The sequence below is a fragment of the Nerophis ophidion genome, linkage group LG07, assembly GCF_033978795.1.
Source record: "Nerophis ophidion isolate RoL-2023_Sa linkage group LG07, RoL_Noph_v1.0, whole genome shotgun sequence".
NCBI lineage: Eukaryota > Metazoa > Chordata > Actinopteri > Syngnathiformes > Syngnathidae > Nerophis > Nerophis ophidion.
The window spans coordinates 49,595,251-49,608,479 of NC_084617.1; the positions used below are offsets into that span (position 1 = coordinate 49,595,251).

The 13,229-nt window shown below is 43.6% G+C and overlaps 1 protein-coding gene across 1 annotated transcript in view; it reads right to left on the reverse strand.

Moving 5' to 3' along the window:
- Positions 1-1,249: 1,249 nt before the first annotated feature.
- LOC133556406 (DNA repair protein XRCC4-like) overlaps positions 1,250-13,229 on the reverse strand; it is a 92,859-nt gene continuing 80,879 nt past the window's right edge. The window contains exon 8 of the mRNA XM_061906315.1: positions 1,250-2,756. The gene's annotated coding sequence lies outside the window, so the exon portion shown is untranslated. The remainder of the gene's footprint in view (positions 2,757-13,229) is intronic.

A 13,229-nucleotide genomic window follows, 5' to 3' on the forward strand; every position in this document is an offset into this window, starting at 1 on the left:
TACGCGCCCGCCAAAAACATCACAGGTCGGCCGCCTTTACCACTCACAGAGTAATTTAAACTTGTTTCACAGAGTAATGATGACAATTGGAGCCGCTAACGTTCCCGCGACTATCCAATAGCGTTCATCCTGATTACAAGAACATGGGCGTGCTGTGAAGCCATTGCCTTAGACATCTTCAACAACATGTACGAAACGATTGTTGGTCCGACAACTTGTTGTGTGCAGCTTCCGCAATTACACGTTCAAGATTGAAAGGCATACTGGGTGATACAGAGTACACTGATGGTTGTGATATAAACAACTTTAACACTTACTAATATGCGCCATGCTGTGAAGCCACACCCAACAAGATTGACAAACACATTTCGGGAGAACATCCTCACAGCAACACAACATAAACGCAACACAACAAATACCCTTAATCCTTTGTATCCGTGACACATCCTGAATATATTTTACACCCCCGCGCCCCCAACCCCCGCCCATCTTACCTACGCATATTACTAAGAGTGTTAAAATATATCACAACCATTAGTGTACTCTGTGTCACCCAGTATGCCTTGCAGTCGTGTGCATGTTGCCGCGGAAGGCACACACAACATGATGCTGGACTGACAAGCAGATCGTACATGTTGTAGTAGGCGACAAAGCCAATGGCTTCATAGCACGCCCTAATACTTATTATCTGGGTGACTACCGGCAGTCAATCAGGAGAATAATAGCGTCTCTTTTGTCTTCTTCGTTTTATGACACGGGTCTTAAATGGCACTTTGAACGGCAAAGGATACCGATCACAGAACCATGTATATCAAATATTTCCGAATGGTTCAACCGCCACCCGCCCGAATCTAATTAAAATCTATTTTTTCGTCATGTCAACCGCCCGACCCGCGGTTTATCCGCGGACTCCACGGATGAGACCGCAAACCGCGCATCTTTACAGTGTACATAGACCACAGGAAGTGGAACGATTAAATCTGTTCCTTCTACTCTTTTTCAGACATTTTGAATTGTGTTACTCTGATACGGAGTCGTCCCTAGCTAACCCAGCAGGCTCAAGACACTAAAAAAACGTTGAGAACTTGTTGACTCAGGTCCAGGCGTTGAGCAACTCAAACATAACGTTGACACAACATGCTTTTTGCCGATGGTTAATCAATGTCGGGGTCTGATATGGATTTGACTATTGAAATGTGGTCATTTCCCAACCAACAATGTGGAACAAACGTTGGACATTAATACACAGTTTTAATGGGCATGTTTGTATAATCAATCCAGCTGTATCGGATGCAGCTGAGATAGGCTCCAGTACCTGCCGCGACCCCGAACGGGACAAGCGGTAGAAAATGGATGGATTTATACATATACACACACACACAGAGTGTTTTGTTAAAGTTCCTGTTAAAGGAAAAGTAACTTTGTTTTACCGAAAGAGAAAACAGGTAAAAACATCCCATCATCAGCAGAAGGTAGTCATTACCACACTTACTGTAGTCACTTACAATAGCATCCTCTCAAAGCCTGCAGAACATTTGGTATAATTTAAATAATGAGGTGAATCCGTTGACAACAGCGTCTCAAAGAGAAACCACTTGTCGATTGTAGTGATCAAGCTTACGGGCTGGAAACAGCTAATGATTTTACACGGTGATGCCATCATAAAAAAAAAAAAAACGACTGTAGATATAAAATTGAGGCATTCATTCTGGAAGAGTGTTTTACCAGTGAAGTACACAGATGGTCTCTGTAAATAAATGTCTTATCAACATCTGTAAACTGTTGTCATTAATCATCACAAACATAACCATCTTACGACTACTTTACGGGAAGAAAAAGGAATCCAAGTGAGTCAATGAGTAGGAGTGGGAATTGCAGAGTAACTTGAAATATTTTGTCCACAATGATGACACTGTAACGGCACAGTAATTATACCATCATTCATATAATGAAATACATTCAGTGCAATAAGAAAAACATACAGGAAAACATTATTCAATATAACATTAAGCTCGTGTTTTTACTCCTCATTTAATTTATTACGGGGTTGGTATCTATGAAAATATGGAAAAGCTGCTGATTGTGTGTTTGAAGATAAAGCAGCTCGAAGGAGAAACCAGAGGAGTCTGTTCTCCAAGGAAAACTAGTTTCTTGGGTCATAATTGTATTGTTATTTTTTTATACAATATTCTTGATCTCGACGTTTGTTTTTCCAATTTAAAAGTATCTTACATGTTCAAACTGTGGTGTATTTTGGTGGCCCGAATTGATTTCAATTCATTAAAATGGGTAAAGTATATTAAGTATATTGGTCACTTAAAGGGGAACTGCACTTTTTTATTTTTATTTTGCCTATCATCCACATCCATCAATTTTCTACCACTTGTCCCTTTCGGGGTCGCGGGGGTGCTGCAGCCTATCTCAGCTGCATTCGGGCGGAAGGCGGGGTACACCATGGACAAGCACCACCTCATCACAGGGCCAACACAGATAGACAGACAACATTCACACTCACATTCACACACTAGGGTCAATTTAGTGTTGCCAATCAACCTATCTCCAGGTGCATGTCCTTGGAGGTGGGAGGAGGCCGGAGTACCCGGAGGGAACCCACGCATTCACGGTGAGAACATGCAAACTCCTCACAGAAAGATCCCAAGCCCAGGATTGAACTCAGGACTACTCAGGACCTTCGTATTGTGAGGCACATGCACTAACCCCTCTTCCACCGTGCTGCCCTATCGTTCACAATCCTTCTGAAAGACAAGAAGACAAAAGTTTTTGTTTTTTTTGTTTATTGCATTCTAATTTGTAATAATTCTAGGTGGCTAGCAATGGAGATAATGAGAGCAATTCATTCAACCTCTAAATCACTTTAAAAATACATTCTAAAACCACCAACAATACATCATTTCCATAACCTGTATAATAACCAAGTTGTAGCAACCTTGTTGTTGTAATATTGACTTTGTTGTTAGAGTCAATATTAAAGCGACTCACTCACTTGACTGTTTGGTCAAGCTGGCCGGGGACATTTTCCACCTGATTTTGGGTAAGCACGTCATTTTTGTCAGCATAGCTTGGCACCTTTGCAGCTCACTCTGTCGGCCTCTGTCTGCTCAAACTTTTTACCCTCTCTCCCTGCTCGCTCCAAAAAGCAGCAGTTCATCCTCTGTGTATTTAGGTTCAAAAACATTAGTTTGTGAATCCTCAATTGTCCAAAAATAGTTGTTTCTGTTGTTTTTTAACAAGTCTGCCATGATTACAACACACTCGTGTTTGTTTCTGGAAGTAGTAACACACATTTGTTGCTGCAAACTAAAATAATTTTTTGTCATATTGCTTAAAATTACCAATAATATGGTAAATATTGTACATATTGCAGAAGGTGTCTGTTACTACATTATATATATATATATATATATATATATATATATATATATATATACTTGCATTGTGTATATAAATTGTTGCTGGAGGGTTTTGAAGTCATCTCTAAAGGCTATGACTCCTATTAGCCACGTCTTGCAAGTGTTTTCATCATATTTAAAATCCTAAAAATAAAAAAGAAATTTGCATTCTTGTCTCTCATGATTGTGAACGATAGGCAAACTTCCAAAAAAAGTGAATTTCCCCTTTTACAAATAAAACCTGTTTGCCAAAGTACAGTACCGTATTCTTTAAAATAATCTGATAACATAAGTAACAGTCAACAAAATTAATTTTATGCACAACACAGCCGCACTGATGTTTATACTTAACAAAAAATCCCAACAGTAACAAAACTGAGCGTTTGGTTCTTCGGTTCATGATTCTGTGTTAACTATTTAGTCGTCCCGCTAGTTTTGTAAAAGTTGCTTGGGTAAGTGTTTCAGACATTACAGTGAAAGCACATCGGAGCCAGAAACAGACAAACCTCACTCTGTTTCTGCACCTCAGTGGCTGGAAAGCAGGAAGACGGCTGTCATATCCTGCAAAGATGGGAATCCGACAGGTGCACGTCATTCGTAAATGATGATGATATGCAGAATTGAAAAGCCTTAGCATGGCCAACTGCGTACTAGTAGACTGGCGTTGTGAAAAAATGTAATCAAAAATAATATAATCCACTATAATATGTATTTTTTATATGCAGGTGAAACTCAAAACATTTGAATATTGTGCAAAGGTTTGTTTATTCCAGCAATTAGATTAGGCTCACATATCCTCATAACATGCATCTCAAGATATTTCAAGCCTTCTTTTGATGTAATTGGGAGGATTATTGCTTAACTTCAAATTGAAAATCTCAGTAAATTTGGGGTTTTCAAAAAATGCAAAACATAACCATCAACAATATAACAAACAAATAAAGGCTTGACAGATCTCACGTTGCATGTGATGACTTAATATCACATTTAAATTTAACATATATATATATATATATATATATCCATCCATCCATCCATCCATCATCTTCCGCTTATCCGAGGTCGGGTCGCGGGGGCAGCAGCCTAAGCAGGGAAGCCCAGACTTCCCTATCTCCAGCCACTTCGTCTAGCTCTTCCCGGGGGATCCCGAGGCGTTCCCAGGCCAGCCGGGAGACATAGTCTTCCCAACGTGTCCTGGGTCTTCCCCGTGGCCTCCTACCAGCTGGACGTGCCCTAAACACATCCCTAGGGAGGCGTTCGGGTGGCATCCTGACCAGATGCCCGAACCACTTCATCTGGCTCCTCTCGATGTGGAGGAGCAGCGGCTTTATGTTGAGCTCCTCCCGGATGGCAGAGCTTCTCACCCTATCTCTAAGGGAGAGCCCCGCCACCCGGCGGAGGAAACTCATTTCGGCCGCTTGTACCCGCGATCTTATCCTTTCGGTCATGACCCAAAGCTCATGACCATAGGTGAGGATGGGAACGTAGATCGACCGGTAAATTGAGAGCTTTGCCTTCCGGCTCAGCTCCTTCTTCACCACAACGGATCGATACAACGTCCGCATTACTGAAGACGCCGCACCGATCCGCCTGTCGATCTCACGATCCACTCTTCCCCCACTCGTGAACAAGACTCCTAGGTACTTGAACTCCTCCACTTGGGGCAGGGTCTCCTCCCCAACCCGGAGATGGCACTCCACCCTTTTCCGGGCGAGAACCATGGACTCGGACTTGGAGGTGCTGATTCTCATTCCGGTCGCTTCACACTCGGCTGCGAACCGATCCAGTGAGAGCTGAAGATCCCGGCCAGATGAAGCCATCAGGACTACATCATCTGCAAAAAGCAGAGACCTAATCCCGTGGCCACCAAACCGGAACCCCTCAACGCCTTGGCTGCGCCTAGAAATTCTGTCCATAAAAGTTATGAACAGAATCGGTGACAAAGGACAGCCTTGGCGGAGTCCAACCCTCACTGGAAACGTGTCCGACTTACTGCCAGCAATGCGGACCAAGCTCTGACACTGATCATACAGGGAGCGTACTGCCACAATAAGACATTCCGATACCCCATACTCTCTGAGCACTCCCCACAGGACTTCCCGAGGGACACGGTCGAATGCCTTCTCCAAGTCTACAAAGCACATGTAGACTGGTTGGGCAAACTCCCATGCACCCTCAAGAACCCTGCCGAGAGTATAGAGCTGGTCCACAGTTCCACGACCAGGACGAAAACCACACTGTTCCTCCTGAATCCGAGGTTCGACTATCCGGCGAAGCCTCCTCTCCAGTACACCTGAATAAACCTTACCGGGAAGGCTGAGGAGTGTGATCCCACGATAGTTGGAACACACCCTCCGGTCCCCCTTCTTAAAGAGAGGGACCACCACCCCGGTCTGCCAATCCAGAGGTACCGCCCCCGATGTCCACGCGATGCTGCAGAGTCTTGTCAACCAAGACAGCCCCACAGCATCCAGAGCCTTGAGGAACTCCGGGCGGATCTCATCCACCCCCGGGGCCTTGCCGCCGAGGAGCTTTTTAACTACCTCAGCGACCTCAGCCCCAGAAATAGGAGAGTCCACTACAGGTTCCCCAGGCACCGCTTCCTCAAAGAAAGACGTGTTGGTGGGATTGAGGAGGTCTTCGAAGTATTCCCTCCACCGATCCACAACATCCGCAGTCGAAGTCAGCAGAACACCATCCGCACCATACACGGTGTTGATAGTGCACTGCTTCCCCTTCCTGAGGCGCCGTATGGTGGTCCAGAATCGCTTCGAAGCCGTCCGGAAGTCGTTTTCCATGGCTTCCCCGAACTCTTCCCATGTCCGAGTTTTTGCCTCCGCGACCGCTAAAGCTGCACACCGCTTGGCCCGTCGGTACCCGTCCACTGCCTCCGGAGTCCTATGAGCCAAAAGAACCCGATAGGACTCCTTCTTCAGCTTGACGGCATCCCTCACTGCTGGTGTCCACCAACGGGTTCTGGGATTACCGCCACGACAGGCACCAACAACCTTGCGGCCACAGCTCCAATCAATAGAGGTTCGAAACATGGTCCACTCGGACTCAATGTCCCGCACCTCCCTCGTGACATGTTCAAAGTTCTCCCGGAGGTGTGAATTGAAACTCTCTCTGACAGGAGACTCTGCCAGACGTTCCCAGCAGACCCTCACAATGCGCTTGGGCCTGCCAGGTCGGTCCGGCATCCTCCCCCACCATCGCAGCCAACTCACCACCAGGTGGTGATCGGTAGAAAGCTCCGCCCCTCTCTTCACCCGAGTGTCCAAAACATAAGGCCGCAAATCCGATGACACAACTACAAAGTCGATCATGGAACTGCGGCCTAGGGTGTCCTGGTGCCAAGTGCACATATGGACACCCTTATGTTTGAACATGGTGTTTGTTATGGACAATCCGTGACGAGCACAAAAGTCCAATAACAAAACACCACTCGGGTTTAGATCCGGGCGAGCATTCTTCCCAATCACGCCTCTCCAGGTTTCACTGTCGTTGCCAACATGATCGTTGAAGTCTCCCAGTAGGACAAGGGAATCACCCGGAGGAGCACTTTCCAGTACTCCCTCGAGTGTACCCAAAAAGGGTGGGTATTCTGAACTGCTGCTTGGTGCGTAAGCACAAACAACAGTCAGGACCCGTCCCCCCACCCGAAGGCGAAGGGAAGCTACCCTCTCGTCCACTGGGTTGAACTCAAACGTGCAGGCTTTGAGCTGGGGGGCAACGAGAATTGCCACCCCAGCCCGTCGCCTCTCACTGCCGGCAACGCCAGAGTGGAAGAGGGTCCAGTCCCTCTCGAGAGAACTGGTTCCAGAGCCCTTGCTGTGCGTCGAGGTGAGTCCGACTATATCCAGCCGGAACTTCTCTACCTCGCGCACTAGCTCAGGCTCCTCGCCGCCCAGTGAGGTGACGTTCCACGTCCCAAGAGCTAGCTTCTGTAGCCGAGGATCGGACCGCCAAGTGCCCTGCCTTCGGCTGCCGCCCAGCTCACAATGCACCCGACCTCTATGGCCCCTCCTATGAGTGGTGAGCCCATTGGAGGATATATATATATATATATATATATATATATATATATATATATATATATATATATATATATATATATATATATATATAAATAAATAAATATACATATATATGTATACATATACATATATATATGAATAAATAGATATATAAATATACAGAAAGATCCAGAGCCCGGGATTGAACCCAGGACTACTCAGGACCTTCGTATTGTGAGGCAGAAGCAGTATCCCCTCTACCAACGTGCTGCCCATATATATATATATATATATATATATATATATATATATATATATATATATACATATATGTAGCTGAGATAGGCGCCAGCGCCCCCCGCGACCCCGAAAGGGAATAAGCGGTAGGAAATGGATGGATGGATGGATGGATATATATATATATATATATATATATATATATATATATATATATATATATATAATAATATACCGGCCTCCAGACACATTTTTTATTTGGCACCCAAGTCAAAATAATTGCCCAGGCCTGATCTCAGGGTTAGCCAAATTATCACTTAATTAAATGATTGATTATGAAAAAAAAAAACCACCACATATAGTGTTACTGTTGGTCATTACATGGAGAGTATTTTCAGAGGTGGTACTTGGTGAAAAAAAAATGAAAACCATTGCTCTAGTCCCTCAGTGAAAATTGTTTGTGGAAGACAATGATTTTACTTTCTCTAATACAGCTCCTGGTCATATAATTAAAATATCATGAAAAATTTGATTTATTTCATTAATTCCATTTAGAAAGTCAAACTTGTAGAATGTATGCATTCATTCCAAACAGACTGACACATTTCAAATGTTTTTTGCCAAAAAGGAGATGATTATAGCTGACAACCAATGAAAACCCTAAATTCAACATCTCGGAAAATTAGAATATGGTGAAAAGTTCAGATATTAAAGACACCTGGTGCCACACTCTAATTAGCTAACTAACTCAAAACACCTGGAAAAGCCTTTAAATGGTCTCTTGTTTTGATTCTGTATGACACACAATCATGGGGAAGACTGCTGACTTGACAACTCTCCAAAAGATGACCATTGATACTTTAAAGAAGGAGGGCAAGACACAAAAGGTCATTGCCAAAGAGGTTGGATGTTCCCAGAGCTCTGTGTCCAAGCACATTAATAGAGAGGCGAAGGGAAGACAAAGATGTGGTAGAAAAAAGTGTACAAGCAAGAGGGATAACCGCGCCCTGGAGAAGATTGCCAAACAAAACCGATTCAAAAATGTGGGGGAGATCCACAAAGAGTGGACTGCAGCTGGAGTCAGTGCTTCATGAACCACCACGCACCGACGTATGCAAGATATGGGCTTCAGCTGTCGCATTCCTTGTGTAAAGCCACTCTTGAATAAGAGACAACGTCAAAAGCGTCTCGCCTGAGCTCAAGACAAAAAGGACTGGACTGCTGCTGAGTGGTCCAAAGTTATGTTTTCAGATGAAAGTAAATTTTGTATCTCCTTTGGAAATCAAGGTTCCAGAGTCTAGAGGAAGACAGGAGAGGCACAGAATCCACGTTGCCTGAAGTCCAGTGTCAAATTTCCACAATCGGTAATGGTCTGGGGTGCCATGTCACCTGCTGGTGTTGGTCCACTGTGTTTCCTGAGGTCTAGGGTCAATGCAGCAGTCTACCAGGAAGTTTTAGAACACTTTATGCTGCCTGCCGCCGACCAATTTTATGGAGGTGAATATTTCATTTTCCAACATGACTTGGCACCTGCACACAGTGCCAAATCTACCAGTACCTGGTTTAAGGACCATGGTATCCCCGTTCTTGATTGGCCTGCAAACTCACCTGACCTTAACCCCATAGAAAACCTAAGGGGTATTGTGAAGTGGAAGATGCGAGATGCCAGACCCAACAATGCTGAAGAGCTGAAGGTCGCTATTAAAGCAACCTGGGCTCTCATAACACCTGAGGAGTGCAACAGACTGGTGGACTCCATGCCACGCCGTATTGCTGCAGCAATTCAGGCAAAAGAAGCTGCAACTAAGTATTTGATTGCCGTACATGCTGAAACTTCCCATGTTCATACTTTTCAGTTGGCCCACATTTCTAAAAAATATTTTTTGGTACTAGTCGTAAATAATATTCAAATTTTCTGAGATACTGAATTTGGGATTTCCAGTAATTGTCAGTACTAATCATCCATCCATCCATCCATCCATTTTCTACAGCTTATTCCCTTTCGGGTTCGCGGGGGGCGCTGGCGCCTGTCTCAGCTACAATCGGGCGGAAGGCGGGGTACACCCTGGACAAGTCGCCACCTCATTGCAGGGCCAACACGGATAGACAGACAAAATTCACACTCACATTCACATTCATTCATTCATTTCCTACCGCTTATTCCCTTTCGGGGTCGCGGGGGGCGCTGGCGCCTATCTCAGCTACAATCGGGCGGAAGGCAGGGTACACCCTGGACAAGTCGCCACCTCATCGCAGGGCCAACACAGATAGACAGACAACATTCACACTCACATTCACACACTAAGGCCAATTTAGTGTTGCCAATCTAATCATCAAAATTTAAAGAAATAAACATTTCAAATATATCACTATGTGTGTAATGAATTGATATAATATGTAAGTTTCACGTTCTGAATATAATAACTGAAATAAATCAACTTTTTCATGATATTCTAATAATATGAACAGCACCTGTATATGGTATTCTAGGGTGGTAAAAAGAACAACAACGTACACCGAACCGACAACTGAGTGACATAACTGTGATGAGGTCTGATTCTTCCCCTCTTAAAGGGGAACATTATCACCAGATCTATGTAAGCGTCAATATATACCTTGATGGTACAGAAAAAAGACCATCTATTTTTTTAACCGATTTCCGAACTCTAAATGGGTGAATTTTGGCGAATTAAACACCTTTCTGTTTATCGCGCTGGAGGCGATGACGTCAAAATGTGACGTCACTGAGGTAACACACCCACCATTTTCATTTTCAACACATTACAAACACCGGGTCTCAGCTCTGTTATTTTCCGTTTTTTTTACTATTTTTTGGAACCTTGGAGACATCATGCCTCGAGGGTGTGTTGTCGGAGGGTGTAACAACACTAACAGGGAGGGATTCAAGTTGCACCACTGGCCCGAAGATGCCAAAATGTCTGCCGCCAGACCCCCATTGAATGGGCCAGAGTGTCTCCATATTCTACCGGCGATGCTAAGGCAGACATGACACAGAGATGTATGGATAACCTGCAAATGCATCTGCAACGATAGTCAACGAAATCACAAAGGTGAGTTTTGTTGATGTTGACTGCCAGCTAATCGATGCTAACATGCTATGCTAATCGATGCTAACATGCTATTTACCGGCGGTGCTAAAGCAGACATGGAACAGAGATGTATGGATAACCTGTAGATGCATTAGCAACTATATTACGTTTCCTTCCACCTACATTTAATGCGAAAAAAACACTTACCAATCGACGGATTTAAGTTGCTCCAGTGTCAAAAGATGCGAAAGTCCTGATTGTTTGGTCCGCACATTTTACCGGCGATGCTAACGCAGCTATTCGGCCATGCTATGGCTATGAAGAGCGTCAATAGCTATTCGCTCAATAGCTTCAATTTGTTCTTCAATATTTTCATACTCCAACCATCTGTTTCAATACATGCGTAATCTGTTGAATCGCTTAAGTCGCTGAAATCCGAGTTTGAATCCAAGCTAATGTCACTATATCATGCTGTGGTATTCCCATTGTTTGTTTACATTGGCAGCACTGTGTGACGTCACAGGGAAATGGCCAGTGTCTTCGCAGAGAGACGAAAATAAGGCACTTTAAAGCTTTATTTAGGGACATTCCGAGACCGGTAAAATTTTGAAAAAAACTTCAAAAAATACAACAAGCCACGGGGAACTAATTTTTATTGTTTTTAACCCTTTTGAAATTGTGATAATGTTCCCCTTTAATACTCGCTGGTTGAAACAATATAGCTTTTTGTATTTAACTAAAATAAGCGCAATCAAAGAGCAGCACAACCTATATACAGTATAAAACATAAAAGTTACGAAATGAAAAAAAAAACAGCGTTAGTGGCAAAAAACTATAGGTTGGCAACAAAGGTTTAAACAACGCAGAAAAGAAAACACACGCGACAACTAGCAATCAGAAAATAGTAAACGCAAAGACTTACCCAAAGTGTGTTAATTGCTAAATAAAATTATTTGAGCTGCCAAAGTTTCTACAGAGAAAGTAAAGTTGAAGCATATCGAGCCAACACAAGAAACAGAAAAACTAAATAAAAACCCAGAAATCCCAAACAAAGGGCCAACTTGTCACATGGAATATGACAATTAGATTCAAAAAGGCATTCCTTTTGGGATTGTCCTGCGGGATTATCACGCCGACCACGCGGCGCTCCCGAGCAGACGCGTACGTTAAATGGCAATCATACAAGGAGTGTTCCCTCAGCTTCATTACTGTCAGTGAGGAGACTCACCGCCATGACCTAAGGACCTAAAACTGGTAGCTCGGGCAAGAGGAGAAGTGAACGGGTGCGGAAAGTGAGAGACTGAATGACCCCATTAACATCCGCCTAACACCCCTCAGCTTTTTTGGATCACGGAACAATGGAATAACATTCAGAAAAATATACAGAAAGATTTAGACAGAAGGAAACAACATTTATTCCCAGAGAGAGTGCCTAATGGTGGATACAACAACGCGGTAAGTCCAGTAGATACAGTCGTGGTCAAAAATTTACATACACTTGTAAAGAACACAATGTCATGGCTGTCTTGAGTTTCCAATAATTTCAATAACTCTTGTTTTTTTTGTGATAGTGTTGAAGCACATACTTGTTTGTTACAAAAAACACTCATGAAGTTTAATTCTTTTATGAAGTTATTATGGGTCTACTGAAAATGTGACCAAATCTGCTGGGTCAAAAGTATACATACAGTAACATACATTATCAATTTTGGTGATGTAGAAAAGTTAAAATCATATCAAATTAGCTTCATGGCATGGCCTCTTAACTTCATGTGAGTGATTATGTTTGAAAACACCTGTTGAATTCTCCGAGCCTATTTAAATAGGGCTCAGGTGATGCAGTCATTAGACTCGGTTACAAACGCTACAATGGGAAAGTCAAAGGAACTCAGCACAGATCTGAAAAAAACTAATCATTGACTTGAACACGTCTGGAAAGTCACTCGGACTCATTTCAAAGCAGCTTAAGGTCCCAGGAGCAACTGTGCAGACAATTGTTCGTAAGTATAATGTACATGACACAGTTTTGTCACTGCCACGATCAGGAAGAAAACGCATGCTATCACCTGCTGCTGAGAGAAAATTGGTCAGGAAGAGTCAACCGAGAACCACCAAAAAGCAAGTCTGCAATGAATTGGAAGCCGCTGTCCACAGTCAAGCGTGTTTTGCATCGTCATGGACTGAGAGGCCACCATGCAAGAAGGAAGCCCTTTCTCCAGAAGCGACTGCTGATCGCATGGACAAAGATGAGACCTTCTGAAGGAAAGTTCTGTGGTCAGATGAAACAAAAATGGAGCTGTTTGGCCACAATACAAAGCAATATGTTTGGAGAAGAAAAGGTGAGGCCTTTAATCCCAGGAACACCACACCTACCGTCAATCATGATGGTGGTAGTATTATGCTCTGGGCCTGTTTTGCTGCCAATGGGACTGGTGCTTTACAGAGAGTAAACGGGACAATGAAAAAGGAGGACTCCTTCCAAATTCTTCGTTGGGTCTTGGGCGCAGTATGGTGTT